Source organism: Neomonachus schauinslandi, chromosome 6, assembly GCF_002201575.2.
Source record: "Neomonachus schauinslandi chromosome 6, ASM220157v2, whole genome shotgun sequence".
Lineage (NCBI taxonomy): Eukaryota > Metazoa > Chordata > Mammalia > Carnivora > Phocidae > Neomonachus > Neomonachus schauinslandi.
The window spans coordinates 2,116,480-2,140,773 of NC_058408.1; the positions used below are offsets into that span (position 1 = coordinate 2,116,480).

Sequence of the window (24,294 nt, forward strand, 5' to 3'; positions counted from 1 at the left end):
TTCTCAGGAAACCACAGCAACATCTCCCTCAGCTGCCCTCAGCCAGGGACTCCTACGGGTTCGCACTTCCCTCCACGCCCCGTCCTCGTCCCCCTCGTCCTCCTCCCAGGTCTCCCTGGGTCTCCTGCTCCCTGGGCCCTTCCCTTAATGGCAGACAAAGCCCCTAACACCTCCTAACCAGGGAAGAGGGGCCGTGAGGTCTTCCCGCTCCAGCTGGATCACGTGACGTGGAGGCAAAGGATGGAGTGGATGACCCCCTAAGCAAATCACTTAAGTCTCTGACTCAGTTCCCCAATTATAAAAAACAGTTATGCCAGGAAACCAACGAGTCTTCATACGTTCCCGTGCCCGGCACAGAGCCTGGCACACAGGGTGTGACGAACAGAAGCTTCCTTGCTCCAGTCCCCAGGGATCTCAAGAGCTTTAGTGTCAGGTCTCCAAAGTAAGAGTGAATGGGGTACTGCCCATGGCGAAGGTCCCCGGACCAGAGGGCAAAAACATCTCCTTTTCTATATGCTTCCCTGGTCTGCCCAGCTCCCCGGGGAGTGGCCAGAGCACCCAGCCAGAGGCACCAAGCCAAGGTCAGTGACCAGGCCTAGAGCCCAGAGCCTCCTGGGAGGGTGAGTTTAAATGAGTAAATATGGTCCCGCCTGGGTGTGGCCAGCAGCAGGCCGAGCTCTGGACAAGCCCCTCCCCTCCCAGCCTACAGCAGAAGGGAGAGAGCTCGCCCAGCAGCACAGCGGCCTCCCCACCCCTGCGAAGGCTCTCGGGGTCCTGTGCACAGTCAGTGAGCACATCCTCTGGTCTCCACGCCAGCCAGGACCAGCCAGAAGCACGGCTAGGCTCCCAGGAAGGGGAGGTTGCGGCCACAGCCTCAGGAAAAGGAAAAATCAGATGCCACGAGCCTTGGGGACCCCCCCCCCAGGCCAGGGATCTACCCCACAAGGCCCGAGGGCTCAGATGCAACCTTGATACATCGGGGTGGCCTTGCTCATCAGAGTGAGTGGGGAGGGAGACAGAGACTAGCGCAAACCACCAGGCCTCCCAGGTGCTCTGATGGCCACCAGGTTAGTGCGACTCCTGTCCACCTGGAGAGCTGACTTACCCCTGGGCACGTGGTCCATGGGCGGGGGGGCCGAGGCGGTGCGAGCCACGGCCACAGGGAGGGGCCTTGGGGGCGCTGCAGGGGCAGTGATGGGAGTCAGCCAGGGCTCCTCGACTGGCAAAGCCATGCTCTAGGGCTGCCCATCTGTGGTCTAACCTCAATCCCTCCTGCTCCAGTCAGCCCTCCCTCTTCCAAGTTCTTGCAGGCCTCCGCCTCCTCGCCCCTGGTCCCCCACCCATCCCCAGCCTCCAATCCCTTAATCATGTTCCCATCCACTAGCCCTCGCCCCCCGCAGGGCAGCAGCTTGCTCCGTGGGCGTCTACACGCCCGTGTGTACGTGCTTGCACACCTTCGTGCACACGTGCCACTAAATGCTGGGGGACCTGCCGGGTGCGTCTGGGCACGGCGCTCTGCGCAAGACCCTACCCGGCGCCCCTCGGCGGGCTCCAGGACAAACTCTCCTCAGCCTCAGGCAGGGGGCAGAAGAGAAAATAAATACCCCATCCCCACCAGGCCACTGTTGGAGGCCTTTCAGAAAGCGGAGCCACCAAGAATGGCTAGAGAGAAAGCACTTTGAGATCCCCACGTTTCCTAGGCCGAGTGAGAGCCACCCCTGTCCCCTCATCTGGCGCCACGGGTAAGTTCTGCCTGAAGTCTGAGCTCCGTCCCCCCGCTGCGGTGGTGGGCAGGCGGGCCGGCACCAACCACAACACAGCGAGGTGTCCAGCTTCCCACACACCAACTACTAGCACCTCACGCCTCCCCCTCCCACCATGAGTAAGTCACCAAACTGGGACAGAAGGACAGACGGTTGGCTAGACTCCGGCCCCATGACTGCTCATAAAAGCCACCGGCGATTACAGTGATGCTGAGGCGATGCTGGCCCGTCACCTCCTCCCTCCCTGTAAAAAGCCAGGGGCCGCAGGGAGCCCAGAGTCCCAGCCATGGTCCCATGGTGGGGGAGAGCCCCCCTCCACAGTGCCACATGACCCACACCCCAACCCCCGATGATGGATTCGAGGCCCACGTCTGACCCGAGGCCGGGCCTCGGTTGCCCACCCCCCACCGCCCCTCTTCTCCAGTGAGGCCCCCACCTTCTGGACCAGAAGGGCACAGATGCCGGAAGCCTGGCTCCAAATACAACCAGCGAAATGCTGGAGCCGCCCGTTCGTCCTGGACACGCTTGCTCCCACATAGGCACATCAGTGGGTGGCAAAGTGTCCAACATGGGGCCCACCCACACCAGGCCAGGGGGTAAGCACGGAGATTCTGGACCCGGGGCCGACCAGGGAGGGCAGGTGGCCCAGGTGGCCAGGGGAGAAGGTTCGCAAGACGAGCAGAAGGCCAGGCCTCTCTGGGGACACAAGGGCTAGGGATGCCCACAACAGAGACCTGCCCAAGGCAGGGTCGGAGGAGGAGCGTGGGAGAGGCTAGGTCGCAATCGGTGAGAGTCTAACCTAAGGCCTCATCTTCCCTGGGCCCTGGAGGGCCCTGAAGGGCCTCCCCCAGCCTCCTTACCATAGGTACTCCAGACCCCCCTGGGGACTTTACCCTCCACCTTCCTCCCCCATCACACCTCTCAGGAAAGACCAGCAAAGATTAAAAAAAGAAAGAAAGAAAGAGAGAGAGAGAGAGAGAGAAAGAGAAAGAGAGAGAAAAAAGAACACCCTGCAGGAGAAAGATTATATAACAGCAGTCGGAAGCCTACCCTATCTCCCGGTCTGTGTGAAGAGCCTGGAGCCAAGAGGGGCAGAGCTGGGACGCCCAGGCCCCTCCAGCCCAGGAGCGCGGGCACAGAGTGCGGTGGACAACGGGCAGTATGTCAGCGCCACGGGTCCTAGTCCTCCACCACTCGGTTCCAGGCAGTGGCTACAGGAGACAGAAGCTCCAGCCCAACCTCTCACGCCCATCCCCCAACACAAGGGTCAGGATGCTCTCTCTGCCTGGGGTCTGCTGCTCCCCTTGGACCAGCGGTTCTAAGAGCAAGGATTGTGTCTTCCCTCTCACGGCCTCTCCCTACTATGGAGCCATGCCTGAAGGACTGGCACTTAGACTAAAGCCCTGACACAGATCTGCTGTGTGATTTCAGGTAAAAAGCTCAACCTCTCGGGTCCCTAGAGGAATGTGAGTGAAAACCCTTCCTTTTCCCAGAGAAACCAGAGACCCCTCACTTACGAATGTCCACACACACACACACACACACACACAGGTACACAAGCACATGCAGAGTATGTTGGGGGGTGGGGAGATACGACAAAGAGAATAGGACCACTGAGACCCAAGGGTCTAAATGCCTGTCCTAGGGCAAACCGGGAAAGAGCCACACATAAGCTCTAGTGTTCCCCAATCACCCCACGTAAACAGGCCCTCAGCCACCCTCACACGGATCCCACCCCACCCCCATCTCCTGCCCAACACACTGGGAAACCACAGGAAGGAAATTCATTCCCAGGCAGGCCGTGGGAGCTGGGACAGCCAGGCTAAGTCCTGGGGCGGGTGTGACCCAGCGGCCACAGGCGGGCTGGACATCTGTGAACACTGACATGTGTCTTGTCAATGCTCTCCTTGGCTACCAAGACTTCCCTGTTGGGGGTTTGAAGACGAGTGGGAGGTGGACAGCTCCCTAACTTCAAAACACCCAATCTCGAGCTGGCTGGGCTCCCCTCCTATCTCGAGGCCAGAGCAGCCCAAGGTCACCGCCCCAGACGGCAAACTTCCCATAGTCCAGGCTGGCCCCTGAATTGCCTAGGAGACCCACCGAGGGGATGGGGGAACGGTGGGGGAGGGCCACCCCCAAACCAAAGAAACCAGGCCAACAATGAGACCTCAAAAAGGGGACTGGGCACAGGGAAGGGGAGCAGAGGATCCACCCACTGTACCCTCCCCCAAACCTCCAACAATGCCCTGTTTAAGAGGAGGTACAGACAGCCTCCCACTCAGAAGGACAAACCTGGGATAACCTAGTCAGTGGCTCCAAGAGTGCCCACACCCAGGAGCCCTCCCCACATGGGGAGAGACCTCCAGAGGCTGTCCAGAGGTCGGCTTGAACCACTAAGGAGAAGGGGCCCTTTCTCCCATCACCCTGCAACCCAAACCTGACAGGAGGGGGCTGCCATGGGGGCGAGATACAAGACCCATCCCGGTCTCCTTGGCCTTCCCTCCCCAAAAGCCCCCCAAACACTCCCTCGACCCCCCACTCCCAGACCAGTTCAGCCCGCCATTGGTGGAGAGAGGAACTGGAGAACTCTTGCCCAGATGTCGAACAGCTGCAAACTTCTGGCCAGGGTTTCTCCAACTGGGGCTGCTGACAAACCAGAGCAGGGGTCTCGGAATGGGGGTGGGAGGTCCCAAGAAAGGGTTGCGCGCCCACCTCCGGGGTGACTCGGCGTCCTAAGTCCACAGGCACCCGGCAATCGCGGGCCCGGACACACACACACTCACACACCCCAACCCACCACCCCGGTGTCATCTGAACAACGTCCCCCCTCCCTCCCCCGCTTCCCAAACAGCTGCGGCTCCCCCCGCCCCCACCCTCCCGCCGCCCTCCCAGGCCCCCTTCTGCACCATTTCGGGCCAAGGAGGAGTGAACAGGCGGCGCGAGGAGGGAGAGGGAGGGAGGGCCGGCTGTTAAAATGTCAGTCGCTCCCGGCTGTCACCGGAGACCCCCTCTGAGGATGGCGCCCCTTCCCAGACCACTCGCAGGCCGTCGTAACCCCCCCGACACCCACAGACGGGCGCGCTCCCAAGCGCGGGTCCCCACCCCGACCCCGACACGCAGGAGAATTAGAGCCCCCTGCACTTGTCCCCGGCCGTCTTCTACACAAACAAGCAGCCCCCCACGTAGTCTCCCACCGACGCCGCACGGAAACAGCCCGCTCCGCGAGTTCCTCCCACCTGGGGGCCACCCCATCCCACCCCTCAGGGGGACGGTCCAGACCACCCTCCACCCCAACCCCAGGACGGGGTGGGGGAGGGGGCCTCTTAAAGCGGCAGGCGCATTATTTTTCCCTACTCACCGGCCCCGCTGGGGGAAGGGGGTGTCACGGCTGGGAGGGGTGGCCCTCGCCCCCGGTCCGGGGGATCTTCAACACCAGGCAGCCGCAGCTCCGGACGGGGGGGAATAACAAATGAGGCCGGCGTCCGCGCGGGCCCTGGGCGGCGCCGGGGGGCCTGGGCCCCCGCCGTGGGCGCGGGGGCGGGCAGGCGCGCGGCGGGCAGAGGGGACCGGGGCCGAGCGCCCGAGACGCCTCGGCGTTGTTGATATTTTGCTTCCTTCCTCCTTTCGGGCTCCAAAGGTAACTCCTCCAGCCCCCGGGAGTCGAGGCCGACGTAGGCACAGCTCAGCCTAGCTTGAGGGGTGGGACCCGGGGCTGATGGACAGGCAGGGGGGCCAATGGGAGGAGCCCGCGCCGGCGGGGCGGGGCCGGAGGGGGCGGGCCTGGCAGCGGCCCCGCCTCGCGCCTCCCGCGGCCGGCCGGGCGGGCCGGGCGCCCCACCCACCGCCCTCCAGGCTAGGCTGCGGCGCCGGGAGCGGCGGATCCCTCCGCCGGCCGGGAGGGGAGGGGAGGGGAGGAAAAAGGAGGGGGGCCGGGCCGGCGGCGCGGAGAGGGGAAGCCAGGAGCCCGCGGAGGGACGGCCCGCGCGAGATGCCCCTCGGTGCTGCTGCCCCCGTGCGCTCCGCGCGGTCCTCCCCGGAGGCTCGGCGGCCGCCGCGCACTGGCACACGCGAGCGCGCCCCCCTTGGCCCCCAAGCCCCCGGGAGAGGTGGATGTGGCAGTCTAAGTAGACAAATTCAGGGTAGACGCTAAATGGCGACAAGACTCCGTCTCCCCCACTTGGTGTGCGCCGAAGCCCCGCGGAGAGGAGCATGTTCGTGGCCGGGGGTTACCTGGGGAGCTCGCTCGCTCCTCTACCTGTGTCGGGCCCCTCCCCTCCCAGGCCCAGCTCGGCAGACGCCCAGCAATTTAAAGCGACAGCTCATAGTTCTGGGGTGACCTAATCCCCAGTGCCTGCGGCCCCAGAGCACTTACAGCCGAGGGGGGCAATTTAAAGGGGCGGGACCTTAATTTTCCCCAGCACAGGAAACGCCCAAAAGCATCTTATTAAAGAAGCCGTAGTAGCTCTTAAAAAAAAATTAAAATTAAAAAATCCCTAGTTGCCCCGGGGCGTGGTGAACCTTTACGTGCCCTACAACAGGAGTGCGGTGCCATGCCTACCCACTGGCCCATCAGACTTCTCCAGCATCCCTGTTAACCTCCAAAGCCTGCTGCTGTCGACCTGGAGCGTGAGGAAATGATGGAATATGGCTTCGATCTCTAAGAACCTTGCAGAACAGAAGGGTATTCAGTTCTTCACACACCCTGATTTGTATGTGGCTGGGTCTGATTTACTGAACAAAGACTAGATTCTGGCTTAAGTGCTGGGTTAAGTTCTGAGTGAAAACACTAATATGCACAGAGAGAAGCAGGAAGTCATGGTGATTAAAAGCATCAACATGGGAGTAGCCAAGCTGCCTTGGTTCAAATCCCCATTCCACCATGTATGACCTGTGAACACGCGGACCTTACTTAACTTTCCTGTACCTCATGATCCTCATGGGTAAAATGAAGATGGTGATAATAGTACCTAGCTCATAAATTTGGTGTGAAGATTATATTAGTTTATGCAGGTAGATTGCTTAGAACAGTGCCTCATGCTACATTATAATACCTTAAGGGCTGGACTGCCAAGACCCCTTTGGGCCCATTATCCCATACAAGCCTCAAAGGAGGCAAGATCAGTGGAACCCGTCTTGCCAATGGTTTGGTGGCTTATCTTGTATGTCCCAAAACGGGAAGCCAGCACGCTCCTATTTCCTTGGCCTCAGTTTCCAACCCTTCCACTTGGCCCCTCCTTCAAGAAACCTGATTTAAACAGTGTCCAGCTTTCTCCCCAAATGTAGCTTCTCAGTTCCCCGTCAGACCTGGGAGATGGGGCCCCAGCACCAGAAGATGTCAGTCTTCCCTGCCAGGCAGGGCTAGCTGGCCCCCAAGTCCTCAGGACAAGAAGGGGAGCCCGTCTGCCCTGTCCCCTAGGACAGTGAGAAGAACAGAGCCTTGTGCCAGGGCTGGGGCTGTGGCAGTAGCAAGATGGGAAAGTGCCCCCCCCCACCCAGTGGGGAACCTCCCCTCACTTGTGGCCTCTATTTTTAGTGCTTCCCCAGGCTCTAGCTGGAGAAACCGTTTAGTCATCAGGGTGTTTATTTTCCGGCTGTTTCCGACGTCGGGAAAGCAGAATGTTGAGACTGGAGAGACAGGGCTGCTGGAAAAGACTTCTTAGGAACAGGCCTGGGAACGCAGCCTTCAGACCACTGGGTCCCAAGATCACAGGAAAAAAACAAAGTGGGCAGGGGGCAGCTAAGCCCCCAGGGGACCAAGAGAGATGGGTTCTCAGCCTGCCTCCAGTTTTGAGGCTCTCCAAGCCAGAGACGCCTATGGCCCTAGCTCCCCTTGAAGGATTCTCTCCAAGAACATACACAGCCCCAGAACAAATTCTTTCCTATGCCGGATTTCCAGAAACCCCCTCCCCAACCTTTGATAGATCTGGGCCGGTGAGCCTCCCGCCAACCACAGCTCCAGCCAATCTCAAGCTAGAGACAGGCTTGCCAGGGCTGCGATTGGCTGGCTAGTACTCCCTGCCTTGGAATGTTGGGTCCTTAACAAAGGAATGAGGAAGGAAGGTGAGTCACCTGGGAGGGTGTTAAAGGGCCAGGAGCTGGAGAGAGAAAGGAGGGAAGATTTCGGTGGGGGAGATGGAGTATCCTGGACCCTGAGATGCTGAATAATTCACTAGAGAACAGAGGAGGAGAGAGTCGCAGAGGCTGACATTACAAGGGGGATAGAATTTGCATATATTTATATTTATAGAGAGAACTTCATGAAAAGGAAAAGTAACAAATATGAGGTCTTGATTTCCATGGAGGACTAAGAAAGGATCTAGGGAGGGCGCCTGGGTGGCTCAGTTGGTTGGGCGACTGCCTTCGGCTCAGGTCATGATCCTGGAGTCCCTGGATCGAGTCCCGCATCGGGCTCCCTGCTTGGCAGGGAGTCTGCTTCTCCCTCTGACCCTCCCCCCTCTCATGTGCTCTCTCTCTCAAATAAATAAATAAAATCTTTAAAAAAAGAAAGGATCTAGGGAGTAACGTTGCTGGAAGTTAGATTATAATAAAGACTTCCTGAAACTGACTCACACCATCTTTTTCTTCTAGCCCCTGCACTACCTATGCCAGAATCCTCTAGGGCAAAAACACCCTCGTAGCTCAGGTGCCTGGGTTTCATTTTTCCTTCTGCCCCTCTGGTTCCCAGCCCATCTTTTGAGAGAAAAGTCATCTTACAGCCCAAAGCTGCTATAAAATCCCTGAGGAATTAGATGGGTGCCCACCGAAGTCCTAAGAAGTGGGTAACTCCTCTGTACAGTATCATCTTCATAGTTTCTACAGCAAAGGGCACCAACAGCTCCCTTTATTCACATCTCCCTAAGCACCCTAGTCCATCTTTACTCGGAAAGGTCTTCCCCACCCCCAAGAGCTGCTTCTCTTCCTGCCTGCTGTTCCAGCCTCTGTCTGGCTGCTCCATTGACCCCTCTAGCCTTCCTCACAGCCCTCTGGACCATCCCCACCCCACCCCCACTCCATCCATCCCATCCCTTATACTGGGCTGATCATTCTTCCTCCCAGTTTTTCAGTCTCTCCCCATGCCTTCCACCTGGTTTGAGGGCAGGTGGTCCCTCTGTGTGCACATTCTCCGGGTGGGCTTCTGCATCATCCTGCACCCCTCTTTGTGCAGAGTGCTCTCGACTCCAAATGGCTACCTCATCAGTACACACCAGACTGGCCTGACATTTTTGGTTTCCAGTTTATTCTTCACCAGATCCTGAGCTCCTGGAGGGCACCAGATCCTTGAGGGCAACAGTTCAATCAGCTTTGGGATTTCAGGGCCTTGCTAGGCCTGGAGTGGAATGCACTCCGCAAATGCCTGTTATGTGAATCTGTGCATATCTGTGTATCTTAGTTAACATTATAAAAGCTTTATTGACTACCTCCTCTATTCGTCCATTGACAACTCTGTGTTAGCCCAGGGATGAGGCTCTGATCTGGGGCCTAGACAAGTCCAGCTCTGGGCCAGAAAGGGGGGGGGGCGGACGGGCGGAGTTAAGCAGAGAGCTGTCCTAGGCTGTGCTGGCAGAGCTGTGCCCCAAGCTCAGTGCCAGGGTGCCTGGGGCCAGGCCCGGGGCAAAGGGCAGAGGCCCCACCCTGGATCTGAAGGGGGCAGGAAAGGGGTGCCAAAGCTGGGTCCACTGTCCGTGCCCCCCCCTCACAAGAGTTCCCTGCCCCAGGCTGGGCAGGATGTGGTGGCAGCTGCAAGAGGGTGGGCAGGATGTGGGGGTGGGGGCAGCTGAAACGAAGCCTGACATTCGCCTCCCCAGCTCCTCCCTTCTTCCCTCTCCCCCCCATCCGCCCCCTCCAGGTCACGTGCTTCCAGCCCGGGCACCGACGGACTATTTCTCCCTTTCCGCGGAAGGACATAATTGACATCGCAAACTCAAGTCACCTTCGGCTTCAGCCGTACCACGCCTTTTTCTTGCCTCGTAGCCCAGGACAGAAAGTTTGCCAGATACACATTTCTTTAGCTCCCTGACCACTAATTCGGGAGTGGCCCCTTTAAATGCAAATGAACCGCCTTCTCGCTCTCGCCCCCCCACCCCCATCCCAACTTCGCTCCTCGTGCCCAGACTCCGCCAGCTGCCATTGACGTCACGCGTGCGTCAGCGTCGCCAGCCCAACCAGACGGCACGTGGGGGGAAGAAGGTGGCCTTAAAGGGCCAGACGCCTTTGGCTTGCCGGGTTGCTGTTCGGAGTTTGGCCTTGAGAAAGAGGAATGAGATGAGAAGTGGGGGAATCTATTGGAACAGGAAGAAATGCAGGACAGACGTTAGGGAGGACAGGTAGGAGTTCTGCTCCTTCGCAGAGTAGGAGGGCCAGGCCTTTCCTCTAGATTCCCCAGGAGTTTGGGGTTTGCGCCTGGGAGAGCAGAAAAACTCTGAAGGTAAAGGAGGCTGGCATTTAAGACTCGCCCGGTTATACCGTCAGCCCTTCCTTCACCCCTGCCCAGCACGCCCACAGTGCGCGGACTTCGTTCTCTTCGGTATCTCCGGCACCAAGGGGACAGGTATTTGGTATTTGCAGAAGTGGTGGGATCCGGTGCAAAGCCGCCTCCTTCAGGAGGCTTTCCCTGACTGCACCTACCCCCCCCCAAAGACGTCCTCACTCTCTCGAACACCCACAGCGTTTAACGACCCTGCATATTCCTTCCATGCATTAGGGACCGCAGGGCAGTGCTTAAGTGCACGGGCCTCAGAATCACGGAGACATGGGTTCCAGTTCCATTTATACTGTTTTCTAGCTGAAGGATTTGGGACAAGTCTCTTCATCTTAGTTCTGCTTAGTGTCAAATGGGGCTACTGCTGTTCTGACCATAGACTTCTCTGACGAAGCTCTTGTATGGGATCTGTTTCATGTAAGCACTCCATAGTGGTAGGGAGTAGGTTTTAGGATGCCCATCTCCCCCACTAAACTGTGCTTCTAGAGAGCGAGGCCCTTGCCATTACTAATTTAGTCCCAGAACCAACACAGTGCAAGGCTTATAGCTGGTGACTTTAAAATGTTTGTTGAATGAGTAAACATGAATGAATGAATGATTTCTGTATTTCCTGAGATCTGACCTCCAAACCCACCCCCGAAGCGCTTACCCAAAGGGAGAAAACTTTACAAATGCCCCCTCTGTGCCCCCAGGTTTTTAGCTCTGTGGCAGAGCCTCAAGGTGGAGTTGGGATGAGGCCCTAGTCACTGTGGTTGAACCAAAAGTATTATGCAAACAAGCCGCAAATGATCGGTCTGCAGTGGAGACCTGAGGGGCCTCCCCACCCCTCCCCAGCCCCAGCTGAGGTGATAGAACCCTGACCCAGGAAGCCAGGGCCGCTAAAAGGGAGCTGGAGGAGGAGAGTTTCTTGCCCCTTCAGGGTTTCTTAGCCCAGACACAAGTCCGTCTTTGGCCTTTTCCTTTCCGGAGCCAAGGCTAATCCGGCGCCAGGCCCCCTGCCCTGCTCTGAACCCCCATCGCCCACCCCAGCCTTCCTGGGCCCTATGGCTTCCCAGTAGTTCTAGTGAGGGGTGAGGGGGAGGGCACGAGACCTCCTACCACCTGATTCCAGCTCGCTGGCCAGAGGAGCAGTAACCACCCCATCCTGGTTCAGCCTGTCTCGCAGCTGCTTATCGATCTGATTTTCAACATCTGTCACCATCTCTGAAGTAGAAGGGCCGACTTCCTCCCTGGGGAGGAGCTCTGAGCAGGAGGCACTGGGAGCCCCCTCCTTCCTTGCAGACCAGGGAAGAAGTGATGAGACCCTCCTGTGCTTGAGAGCAACCCTGTCAACTCAGGAACCCTGAGGGACCAGGTGGGTCCCCACAGGAATCTCCCATCAGCCTTGATGCTGGCTCCGCCCCCTGCAGGGGTAGGGTGCTGCCCAGGAGCACTCTGTGTTCCAGAAAACCCCAAAATAACCCAACTTTGCTGTCCAGCTGCTATTTCTGTCCATCTTGTTTAATTATTCAAACCCAAGTTGGGGAGTGAACTATAAAAAGCTCTCCTACTCGGGGACCCAGGAGAGCCGGGAGGCTCGCCAGGTTGCAATAGGAGCAGAGCACATGGTTTGGGTGAGGTCACTTGGTCCGGCCTCCGGCCTGAAAGTTCCATCTGCTGTTGGCCTGATTCCTCTGCTAGAAGGCGGACTCCAGGCCTCCCTCCCTGAGCCCCCCTCCAGCCCTCATCTCTGCACCCCTCCCAGCCTGTCCCGCCTGGGAGCTGGGCCCCACCCGCCTTCCTGTACTCTGGAAGTGTTTCCTCTCAGCCAACCCTTCGCTGACTGCTTCCTAGTCCTGGTTCTTATCCCACAGATCCTATTATCAGACCCCAGTGTCCAGGACTGGGGGGGGGAGGGGCAGGAAGTGCAGGTAAAGAGGTCAAGCCAAGTGGACACAGACAGGAAGATGGATACCGTGCCCTCAGAGGGCACTCCGTCAGCGGGGGCTGGGGGGCTTTTCTGCTTTTCTGGGAGAGGCAGGCTCCTGACTGTCCCAGCGGCTGAGCCTCTTCAGGGCTTCTCTTGGGGACTTTGACATTGTGGCTGAAGGGACAGAGGGAAGGCAGCAGGAAGGACTTTGATTTTCTGGGCCTAATCCTCTTCTGGTTGGCCGCAAGTTCAGCGCTAGTTTCCATTGAAACTGAAGTCCAGGGCAGGTGAATGTGGAAGCTAGGTGCCCCTGGGGGCCTGTTCTGTGACCCTCCCTCCCAGCACAGGCCTTTCCTAGAAAGGTGATAACAGGGGCGGGGCCACGGTTGCTATAGCAACACAGGGAGCGAGGGGTTTGGTGCCGGGCCGGCCTTGCTCCGTCTGCGCAGGAGGGGCCCAAGGAGAGGCTGGGCTGGCGCCTGCGACAGAGGCCAGTGGAGGCGGGGTTACAGGATGGACCCGAGGACAAGGGCTTTGAGCCCCGCGAGAGGAACAGACCACAGGGGCAGACGCAGAGACCCGGGGCAGAATTGGGGGCGGGGGACGTCCAGTGTGGGAGGGGACGCAGCCGGCTGGCAGGCGCTGGGCCAGGACTTTCCAAGAGTCAGTGCGGGGCCTCAGTGTTCACAGAGGACCCTGGACTTCACATTCGGCCTATTTTGGGGCTTGTTCCCACACGTTCCCTGGCGGCGGCTCCTGTGAAGTCCAGGCTGCCCCCCCAGGCCCGCCCCTGCCACGGCTCTGCCCGAGCTACCGGGGCCGTTGCTGAGCAACCAGAGGCTGTGCACCTGGAGGGCATGGGAGGGGGCCCGGGCGGGGACAGTAGGGGCGGGGAGGCAGGGAGACCTTGAAGACGCCGGGCGGACAGAGCTCAAGGCTCCTCCTCCCACCCTCCTCATGCCAGTTGCAGAGGAGGGATGCACTCGTTACCCAGTAAGTGTGTTGATGAATGTGTACATGTGCGGTCCTTCTCCACGATGCTGTGACCACGTAGCCCCCGCGGGACTATCTCTGAGGACAGGCGGGGCGGGCGGGGCAAGAAGGACAGGTTAAGCATCTTTCACTGGCCATGGGAGGGGTGAGGGCTTGCCCTGCCCAGGACAAGGTAGGGGCCCCTGTGGAAGTGAGGGGCGCCAGGGGGCAGCTGGGTGGGGAGAGGACCTCCACCAGCCTCCGGTGAGAGAGGGGCTCCCCAGAGGAGAGACTGCCTGCAAGTCCGAGTGTTCTCAAGGCTGGCGTTCTCCACCGTATTTCATTATTTTTATTCTGTTATTTTCCGTATATTTTAGGTGGACTGGAGTCTGACAGAGGTAGCCATCAATAGGAACGACTCTGTTCTTTGTGCTTGGAGCCCTGATCCCCATCCAGCTGCATCTCTGCCAGGCTGAGGAAGCCGCTCGGGCCGTCCGCAGTGTCGACACGGGGCTGTCACCACTCTTGACCCGTGGCTCTGCTATCGGCTCAGCTCCCATGCAGAAAGAGCACCTTCGTGGGGCGAGCGTTTGTGCACCTGTGACGGGGCCCTGGGGAAGTGGCCTGGGGTGGGTACTGCGCATGCTGCACATACTGGTTGGGAACCCTTGCTGTCTGTCCTGGCGTGGTCCCCGAATTCTGCAGGGAACCTCTCGGTAAAGGCTGGGAAGTTGCCAGCCACCCACCTCCCACACCCCAGACTTGCCCCCGAGGGCCGTGTTGCTGGGAAGACACAGGGGCCTCCTGATTGCTGACCCGGGAGAAAGAGAGAAAACGGGGGATAAAGGGTACAAGCTTGGCTTGTTTTCATTTCTGTTTCATGCCAGACACTCTGGAAGGCCCGAGATGCACTCTTGCCATCGTCATTCAACGAACTGTCCATTGGTCACAGAATTCTCACCCTCCTTGTACAGATGATGGAACAGAAGCTCGGAGAGGTTAAAGAGCATGTTCGTAGTCACACAGCAAGAAGGGGCTCTGGGTTCGAAGCCAGGCCTGTCTGTTGCCCCGACTATGGGGTCACAGGGACACTGGAGGGGCCCAGGAGTCCACACGGAGGGGAAGCCCCAGAGCACAGTTAGTACCCTCACGGACTCAGTGTTCCAAGTGCTAATAAAGAAGAAGAGGGCCCTCAGAACCCCGTGTGCTCACACAGCGACCTCAGAGTTGCTCAGGCTTAGAGAAAGCCAGCAGAGAAGGCCGGGTCAGGCAGACCTGAGGTCCCATCCCAGCTCAGCCATTTCTAGCTGTGTGACCTTCGGCAAGCCACTGACCCTCTCTGAGCCTGGCTTTCCGCAGTGATAGTGGGAAGCTGATACTCCTAGTTTACAATAGAAAAGGCAAACAACGTGTGTTTGATATCTTGCAACAAAGCCCCTCTCCTTCCATCCCTCCAGAAGGCGAAGATCCCCTGTGACCAAGGGCAAGTTGCAGGGCCCATGCAAACTTGGCGGAGCACCAGCTGTGCTCTGGGGGAGCCCCGAGCCTCGCCACGGTTTGTGGAAGGTCTCTGAGGTGTCTTCCTCCCTCGTGGCCGAGGGGAAGTCACGCGTGGAGCCAGTTATCAAGAAAGGGCCAAAAAAGCGTCCTCTGCTGGAGAGGTGAGTAATGACAACAAGTGACCGAGGGGACAATTGCTGGGACTTCTTCCCGTTCCTCCCATAAGACAGATATTCAAAGCGGAGACCAGAGAATGGGAGTTCTAGAACAGTTAGAATAGCATCCCCACCCGCTCGTTCATGGCTTCCTGTGTGCACCGTGGGGAGCTCGGCTGCAGACCCCTAGTTTGTAGCCCGTCGCAGTGGCCTTGCCTGGTCTGGGAGGCATTTTGGTTTTTTGGGTTTTTTTTTTTGTTATTTAAAGATTTTATATATTTGACAGAGAGAGTACAAGCAGGGGGAGCAGGAGGCTCCCTACTCAACAGGGAGCCCAGTGTAGGGCTCAATCCCAGGACCCCAGGATCATGACCTGAGCCGAAGGCAGACGCTTAACTGACTGAGCCACCCAGGTGCCCCCTGGGAGGTATTTTGGAGAAAGAAGTACCAAGACTGAAGGGGAGAACAGGAGGCTCCAGGGGAACTAGGGAAGCTAGATACTCACAGCTCCAGGCTGAGCCTCACCACAGTTTTGGAAGGTCAGAGAAGAAGGCGGGCGCGGGCTGGGGGTGCCAGCCCCCAACCACTCGGGCACGCGCAGGCCCAGCCGGCAGGCGGCCAGAACCACCCAGAAGCGCAGCCCGCTGCCAACCTGCTAAGCACAGCTCGCGTTCACCAAATGCACAAGTGATTTGAATGTACATTCGGGACCGAGAAGCACCTCTCATCACCAGAGCAACAGTTAGTAACTGTGTGGTCATGGCTGGACTACTGGTGGTGACGATTTCACAGCACACACAAGTATCGAGTTCCTTACGTCCTACACCTGCAGCCGGTATGCGGTTATATGTCAGTTCTATCTCAAATAGAAGGGAAGGGAGGACAGACCGAGCATTGCTGCTGTGCGCTGTGCACGGACCCTGTGCCCAGGAGCGGGATCTTTAAAGGTGTCATTGGGAGCTAGGAGCTCCTCAAGGGCCCTACCTCTAGGAAGGTTAGTGAGGAGCGGGGCGTGCGGGGCCGTGCAGTTCCTTTCGTTTGACATGGTGGGCTTCCACGTAAGCCTTCCTTTGAAGACCCAGCCCCAGACAAAAGAAACCCTCTGTGCTCTGTTATGGGATGTCTGCTGTGGAATGCCACACAGCAAGACGTGGGGCCGGCCCTGGGACACACAGCGGTCGGAGACATATTGTCCAACGAAAAAGCAAGTCTCTTGGGGCGCCTGGGTGGCTGAGTCATGAAGCATCTGCCTTCGGCTCAGGTCGTGATCCCAGGGTCCTGGGATCGAGCCCCGCATCGGGCTCCCTGCTCCACGGGAAGCCTGCTTCTCCCTCTCCCACTCCCCCTGCTTCTGTTCCCTCTCTCACTGTGTCTTTCTGTCAAAAAAAAAAAAATTGGGGCACCTGGGTGGCTCAGATGGTTAAGCGTCTGCCTTTGGCTCAGGTCATGATCTCAGGGTCCTGGGATCGAGTCCCACATCGGGCTTCTGGCTCAGCAGGGAGCCTGCTTCTCCCTCTGCCTCTCCCCCTGCTCGTGCTCTCTCTCTCTGTATCTCTGTGTCTCAAATGAATAAATAAAATCTTAAAAAAAAAAGAAAAGAGGGGCGCCTGGGTGGCTCAGTCGTTAAGCACCTGCTTTCGGCTCAGGTCATGATCCCAGGGTTCTGGGATCGAGTCCCACATCGGGCTCCCTGCTCAGCAGTGGGGCACAGCAAGGTGTTGGAAGAGCACGTGGGACAGGACATGTGCCCATCTGTGGAATGTACATTCTGCCACAGTATGTTTGTACACATGAAGGTAAATATATAGAAGAAAGTCCCAGAAGGATCTACACCAAAATACCACGGGCTTCCCCGTGGAGAAGATGGGGTACAGGTGTGTTTTACCTGCTTTTGTATGTATGACTTGAGTCCTTGGAGATGATATATACATTATTTTGTTTAATGGAAAGGGAGAGAAGAAAAAAGGAAGAGAAACCAAGTAAAACTTTGCTGTAAGCCCTTCATAATAAAAGGTTTGATAGATTGGTATTTCTGGAGAATATCACCCAATGCACCTGCATTTCATGAACCCATTTAATTAGGTTGGTTATATTTTATTTTATTTATTATTTAATTTTAATTTTTTTAAGTTTAGTTTTTTAAGTAATCTCTACACCCTATGTGGGGCTCGAACTCACAACCCCAAGATCAAGAATCGAGTCACATGCTCTTCCAACAGAGACAGCCAGGTGCCCCACGTTGGTTATATTTTAAGTAAGATGCAGAAATGTGGACAGAGTTGTGATTATTTTTCCAAATTTATTGAGATATAACTGACATAACATATAAAATTAAGGTATACAATGTAATGATTTGATATATATGTACATATATCAAATATATATATATATAGAGAGAGAGAGAGAAAGAAAGAGAAATGATTACTACAATAGGGTTAGGTAACCCCTCCATCACCTCAGATAAGTACCATGTTCGCACTTGTGTGTGGTGAGGACATTTAGGATCTGCTCTCAGCATCTTTCAAGTATATGATACAGTGTTGATGTAACTATAGTTACCACACTGTGCCAATATTATGTCTCCAGAATGTACGCCTCTTTTTTTTTTTTTTTAAAGATTTTATTTATGCATTTGAGACACAGAGATACAGAGAGAGAGAGCATGAGCAGGGGAGAGGCAGAGCAGGGAGCCCGATGTGGGGCTCGATCCCAGGACCCCAGGATCATGGCCTGAGCCGAAGGCAGACGCTTAATGACTGAGCCACCCAGGCGCCCTAGAACTTACTCCTCCTATAACTGCAAGTTTGTGACCTTTGACCTACGTCCCCCCATTTCCACCCCTGCCCCCCGAGGACAGCATTATTCCTTCATTTAACAAGTATTTCTTGAACACCTGCTGCATGTTAGTTGAACAGTTATAGTCAGAACATGTTCATAATCTGAGTCAGCTTTGAGGGACATCTCCGGTAGTTCCATCCATGGCCTTGTCCTGTTTTCACACTTTTATGTAGAAAGAGAAAAGGCGGCCCTGTTAAGGGTCACTATAGCCAAGGAGGTGGCATCACGGTGTGAAAAGACTTCAAGGTATTAGATAAAAATGGGGGCGCCCGGCCGGTTCAGTCACTGGAGCGTGAGACTCTTGATCTCAGGGTTGTGGGTTTGAGCCCACATTGGGTGGAGAGGTTACTTAAAAATAAAATCTTTAAAAATATATAATACATGAAAATAGTGAAGGTGTTCAGCTTTACCCTTACAATTATGTATTGTTACCTAATAAACCACCTTAAAACTTAGTGGCTCAAGGAGCACCTGGGTGGCTCGGTTGGTGAAGCGTCCACTTGTGATTTCGGCTCAGGTTGTGATCTTAGGGTCATGGGATTGAGCCCCATGTTGGGCTCTGTGCTCAGTGGAGAGTTGGCTTGAGGTTCTCTTCCTCTGTCCCTCCCCTCCCTCTCTAAAATAAAATATAAATCTAAAAGAACCCACTTATGACTCAAAACAGCAATAACAATGCAATGATTCTGATTGTGGTTCTGGCCCTGGCTGAGCTCAGCGGCTGGAGACCCTGCAGAGCCTCCCTCACCTGGCCAGGTGAGAGCGGGGGCGTCAGCTGCATGTCACAAGGACACGGACCCCTGACTTCTCCACGAGACCTGCGCATCCTCACGGCATGAGAGCAGGCTTCCGAAAGCAGACGTCCCAGGACCAGCGGAAGTCCCAGCATTATCTATGACGTCACTATAGAAGTCATGTAACCTCAGGGCGCCTGGGTGGCTCAGTCGTTGGGCGTCTGCCTTCGGCTCAGGTCCTGGGATCGAGCCCCGCGTCGGGTTCCCTGCTCCGCGGGAAGCCTGCTTCTCCCTCTCCCACTCACCCTTATTGTGTTCCCTCTCTCGCTGTGTCTCTCTCTCTGTCAAATAAATAAAATCTTAAAAAAGATTCGAGGGGAGGGACATAGACGTCACCTCTCAATGGCGGGAATGCCAATGTCATGATAAGAGCATGGGGAAGGGGGATTGTGTTATGTCCATCTTAGAGAATATAGTCTGCTACATTCATTAATCATCAAACAAATGAAAACTAAACAATGAAAAATACAGTGCATGTGTTTTTCAAATTTATAATCACGTTAATTTGTATCGCGTCTTTCTGTATCAGGCCAGGGGCTAAGCTGCCCGGATGAGCACCCCCGAACCTCAGAGCAAGAGTCTCAGTGCCGGGGGCACCCCGCTGCCTCAGCCAGAAAAGCGTGCCACTCGATCTCGGGGTCATGAGTTCGAGCCCCATGTTGGGTGTAGAGATTACTAAAAACAAATAAATAGATCAACTGAGAAAACGAAGTCTCAGTGCTGGACCGAGGCTGTCTGCGTCGGCTGCTAGCAGCGGGTGGCTCAGCTCAGGACGTATGTCACACCGGGTTAGTAGGGAAAACTCTGCTGCACAGAGTGACCCGGGGCCCCGGCTGATGGAGGCCCTGCCGTCTCCTTACCTTGCTCCCTCTGGAACAGACAGCACACCAGGGACAGGAAGACTAGGGAACCACATACGGGATTGTTGATGCCCGAGCCTGGAAGCAATGCGCTGTGCTCGTACTCAGTGCTCACGTTCCCTTGGCCCAGCTGGGCCCGTCTGCTGGCAAGGGTCTGGCAGCCGAGCCAACGGGCTTTGGGCAGTGTTGGGTGGCCTCTGCCCCATCTCGCTGGGCACCTAGAAGGCCATGCACGGGGTGCCCTTCTGCCTTCCCTGTCACACCTTTCTCCAGATAGCAAGACGGCTTCCCACTCCTCCTTCCAAGTCAGGCCTGGGTGTCTTTTCCTCGGGGAAGCCTCTCCTGGTCACACTGATGAAAACTGCAGCCCATCCCTCATTCCTCTCCTTCACCCGTGTTGTCCCTGATCCTGCTCTTTCCTTTCTCCGAAGCACTTACTGCTTCTGACAGAGTGAAGTATCCGTCTCCCCCTGCCCGCTGTTGCTCTGGGAGGGCGCTGGTCCTCGGCTGCTTGGCTTCCTGACGGATCCCAGGGCCTGAGACAGGGACCCGCACCTAAAGGGCGCCCGGGGGGTCCGTCGATGAAGCGTCTGCCTTCGGCTCAGGTCGTAATCCCAGGGTCCTGGGACCGAGTCCCTCGTTGGGCTCCCTGCTTGGTGGGGGGGTCTGCTTCTCCCTCCGCCCCTCCCCCTGCTCATGATGTCTCTCTCTCTCAAATAAATAAATAAAATCTTTAAAAAAAAGTATTTGTCGAAGGACTGAATTTTTTTATGGGGGAGGGGAGGGGGAGAGAAAAAATATATATATTTTTAAATTTATTTATTTGACAGAGACACCGTGAGGGGGAGCACAAGCAGGGGAAGTGGTTGGTACAGATTTTGCTGGATGCTACGCCACATGTAAAAAGATCCTTTATAAAGCACACACCCTTTGATGCAGCAACTTCCCTTTTAGAAATAGAGTCCAAGGAAATACACACGGACACAAAGGTTTAGGTACAAGGATGAATCAGGAAGTAATCTGTGTAAGCGACAAAGCGTTGGGCTCAGGAACATCAGCAAATGGGGAGCTGTTGGGAGGTGCTGCGTGGCATTCAGGTTTGTCAAGTGTGGGATGACCTGATCTGGGGGAGATGACAGTCTGACCCCTCTGGGGATCCTGGTGCCAGAAGCTGGTGGCTGTCTCCGTAGGGTGCTGCGAGCGGGTGACTCAGACCAACTGGCTTCCCTTCCTGGGTGCCGCCCTCAGAATTCAAGTTCCCACGGCCCAGGGGAAGGAAGTCTGAGTGTCTGCTCTGGAGTCCTGGGCCCACGGTCCTGGGTGGTGGGAGGCAGATCCGCTAACCGTCAGCCCCACGGTTGCGTGGAGGGGGGGGATCAGTTCCCCAGTCAGGAAGAGACCCAAAGAGGACAACACCACTAAGGGTTTGTCCCACGGCATTCTTCTATCAAAACATAAACCTTCTAGATGGTTGGGGTTTTTATTGTTGTTGTTTTAAGTAGGCTTTATGCCCAACTTGGGGCTTAAATTCAGACCCCTGAGGGCGCCTGGGTGGCTCAGATCGTTAAGCGTCTGCCTTCGGCTCAGGTCATGATCCCAGGGTCCTGGGATCGAGTCCCGCATCGGGCTCCCTGCTCCTTGGGAGCCTGCTTCTCTCTCTCTCTCTCTCTCTCTCTGTCTCTCATGAATAAATAAATAAAATCTTTAAAAAAAAAAAATTCAGGTCCCTGAGATCAAGAGTCGCCTGCTCTACCGGCTGAGCCAGCCTGGTGCCCCTGGGATACCCCATTTAATATGAGAAAGTGTTTACAATGGAAATGGAAATAAACAGGTTTTAAAATAAGATGCATAGCATGATTCTAATTACAAATATGGTTGAAAGAAAAGACATCAAAGTGTTACAAGTGGTTATCATTTTGTAATTGTATCATGAATTATTCTTACCCCTTTTTTGCTTTATAAATATTTCCCAAACTTTCTACGATGAATATATAATTAGGGAAAAAAAACCCAATAATTTTTTTAAAGTTCATGGGGCGCCTGGGTGGCTCAGTTGGTTAAGCGACTGCCTTCGGCTCAGGTCATGATCCTGGAGTCCCGGGATCAAGTCCCGCATCGGGCTCCCTGCTCAGCAGGGAGTCTGCTTCTCCCTCTGACCCTCCTCCCTCTCATGCTGTCTCTCATTCTCTCTGTCTCAAATAAATAAATAAAATCTTTAAAAAAAAAAAAAGTTCATGCTCGGTGCGCCTGGGTGGCTCAGTCGTTAAGCATCTGCCTTCTGCTCAGGTTATGATCTCGGGGTCCTGGGATCAAGTCCCACATCGGGCTCCCTGCTCCACGGGAAGCCTGCTTCTCCCTCTCCCCCTCCCCCTGCTGTGTTCCCTCTCTCGCTGTGTCTCTCTGTCAAATAAATAAATAAAATCTTTTTTTTTAAAGATCAGGACCTGAGCTGAAGGCAGACGCCCAACGACCGAGCCACCCAGGCGCCCCTAAATAAAATCTTTAAAAAAATAAAAAAAGTTCATGCTCTTTGGGGAGCCCGGCTGGCTCCATCCGGAGAGCATGGGACTCTTGATCTCGGGTTGTAAGTTTGAGCCCCACATTGGGTGTAGAGATTACTTAAATAAATAAATGAACAAACTTTAAAGAAAAAAAAAAAGAAAAGTTCCTGCTCGTTGATCTAGTTATTTCTGTTCTAGCATTCTATTCTAAGGCGATAAGTTAGAAATAGAAAGCTCTCGGACACAGATGGCCATTCCAGACTTTAATAGTGAAACTGGAAACCAGCAGCTTACCATTGCAGGGATGTTAACTGCATTAAACGTATGAGCTCCATCATAGACGTGAAGAAATTTTTTTTTTTAAGATTTTATTTATTTATTTGTGAGAGAGAGAATGAGAGACAGAGAGCATGAGAGGGAGGGGGGTCAGACGGAGAAGCAGACTCCCCGCCGAGCAGGGAGCCCGATGCGGGACTCGATCCCGGGACTCCAGGATCATGACCTGAGCCGAAGGCAGTCGCTTAACCAACTGAGCCACCCAGGCGCCCCAACGTGAAGAAATTTTCTGAAGAAATTTTAAAGACACGGAAAGATGTTTCTGATGGCCGAAGGAACACAGCAGGACGTAAAACTGTGCGGACAGCATGATCTGCGTGGCCGATCAGCACCAGCTCCGACCTGACAGGGCTCCTTTCTCCGTGGCGCCCCCGGGAGCAGCTGTCCTCAGACCGTCTGTGGTGAAAGCCGCCTTCCTAAAATTTCCACTGTGACGGACTGATCTGTAGATAGATTTCTGAGTCGGCTCCACGCCCAGCGTGGGGCTCGAACTCACGACCCCGGGATCAAGATTCACCCGCTTCCCCCCCACACACACACCAGCCAGCCAGCCGGGCGCCCCTGGACGGGTATTTTTGTGAAATGCTGCAAAAATGAGTTACTAGAAAAATGAAATGAGAAAGATCCATAACATACGAATGAGCTCGATCTTTAATTTTTAGATTCAGTCTTTTTTAGAGTTTTTTAGATTTTTTAGATTTTTTGGTTCACTGCACGCTGGCTGTAGGGGTTGGGGTGCTTGCTCCCCGTTTCTGCGCATCGCGGCCCTGGGACAGGGGCCTGCCACCCCTCTGCGTGCTCACACCGCAGTTCACGCGTGCTTCCCTTTCCCCGAGAGCGACAGAGGCTCACGGGAATAACAGTGCAGAAAGAGGTGCCCCCTCATCCCTGCTCCCCAAAGGTGACCCCTGCCACGGTTCTCCTGTGTCCCCCCGAACACACACTGGAAACACTCGCACCTCCGGGCTGCGTGAGGGCCTGTCCTGGGGCCGCTCCCCTGAGACCGCTGTGGCCACACAAGGTCCCGCAGCAGACGCTCCCCAGCTCCCCGCCCCGGCCACGGACGTTCATGGGAAGCCCTCCTCGCTGGGTGCGTGCACCTATGGTTTGAAAACGAACAGCTTGCTTGCTTCTTTTTTTAAAAAAGATTTTATTTATTTGCTTATTTTAGAGAGAATGAGAGAGAGAGCGAGCAGGAGGAGGGGCAGAGGGAGAGGGAGAAGCAGACTCCCCCAGGACTCGGTCCCAGGACCCTGCCTTGTCAGGGGCAGACGCTTACCCGACCGCGACGCCCACACCCGGCAAAGTAACAGTGTTCTTGAAATACAACTCAGGCGCCTGGGTGGCTCAGTTGGTTAAGCGACTGCCTTCAGCTCAGGTCATGATCTCGGGGTCCTGGGATCGAGCCCCGCATCGGGCTCCCTGCTCCGTGGGAAGCCTGCTTCTCCCTCTCCCACTCCCCCTGCTTGTGTTCCTGCTCTCGCTGTCTCTGTCAAATAAATAAATAAATAAAATCTTTAAAAAAAAAAAGAAAGAAACACAACTCGCATACCACAAAATTCACCCTTTTAAGGTATAAAATGGAGTGTTTTTTACTGTGCTCGGAGTTGTGCAGCCATCACTAAATTACGGAACGTTTCCACCGCCCCGAAACAAAGCCCCACACCCACGCGCTGTCACTCCCTTCTCCCCTCTCCCCAGACCCTGGCGGCAGCTAATCTACTCTCCGTTCCTATGAATTTGCCATCCTGGACGTCCGTATAATGGAATCATACATACGTGACGTGTGTCTGACCTGCGTGCTGCATGTTTTCAAGTCTCCTCCATGTTGTCGCGTATGTCCTGCTTCATCCCTTTCCATGGCTGAACAGTATTCCGTTGGTATGGACACACCACCTTTTGTTGATCCGTCCATCAGCTGATGGACATTTGTGTATAGACTTTTGGGTGGACACAGGCTTCCAATTTTCTTGGGTATATACCTAGGAAGGGGAACGGCTGACTCACAGGTTTAACGTTCAGAGGAAATACCAAATTGTTTTCCAAAGTGGCTCCACCATTTTACAACCATCCCAGCAAACAGGAGCTCTAATCTCTCCACATCCTCACCAACCCTTTTTATTACTGGTGTTACTTTAGCCATCCTAGCGGGGGATGAAGTGGTTATCTCATTAAAACCTAATTTGCATT

General features: G+C 55.5%; 1 protein-coding gene and 1 long non-coding RNA gene across 3 annotated transcripts in view; one reads left to right on the plus strand and one right to left on the minus strand.

Moving 5' to 3' along the window:
* Window positions 1–5,405, minus strand: part of MEF2D (myocyte enhancer factor 2D) — a 29,788-nt gene extending 24,383 nt beyond the window's left edge. For both annotated transcript variants that reach the window (XM_021682090.1, XM_021682089.1), the window contains exon 1: window positions 5,122–5,405. The gene's annotated coding sequence lies outside the window, so the exon portion shown is untranslated. The remainder of the gene's footprint in view (window positions 1–5,121) is intronic.
* A 4,568-nt stretch (window positions 5,406–9,973) lies between these two features.
* Window positions 9,974–14,049, plus strand: LOC110573465. Its single transcript, XR_002479909.1, has 3 exons — window positions 9,974–10,087; window positions 13,501–13,752; window positions 14,011–14,049. It is a non-coding gene; the product is annotated as an uncharacterized LOC110573465 (long non-coding RNA).
* Window positions 14,050–24,294: the final 10,245 nt, after the last annotated feature.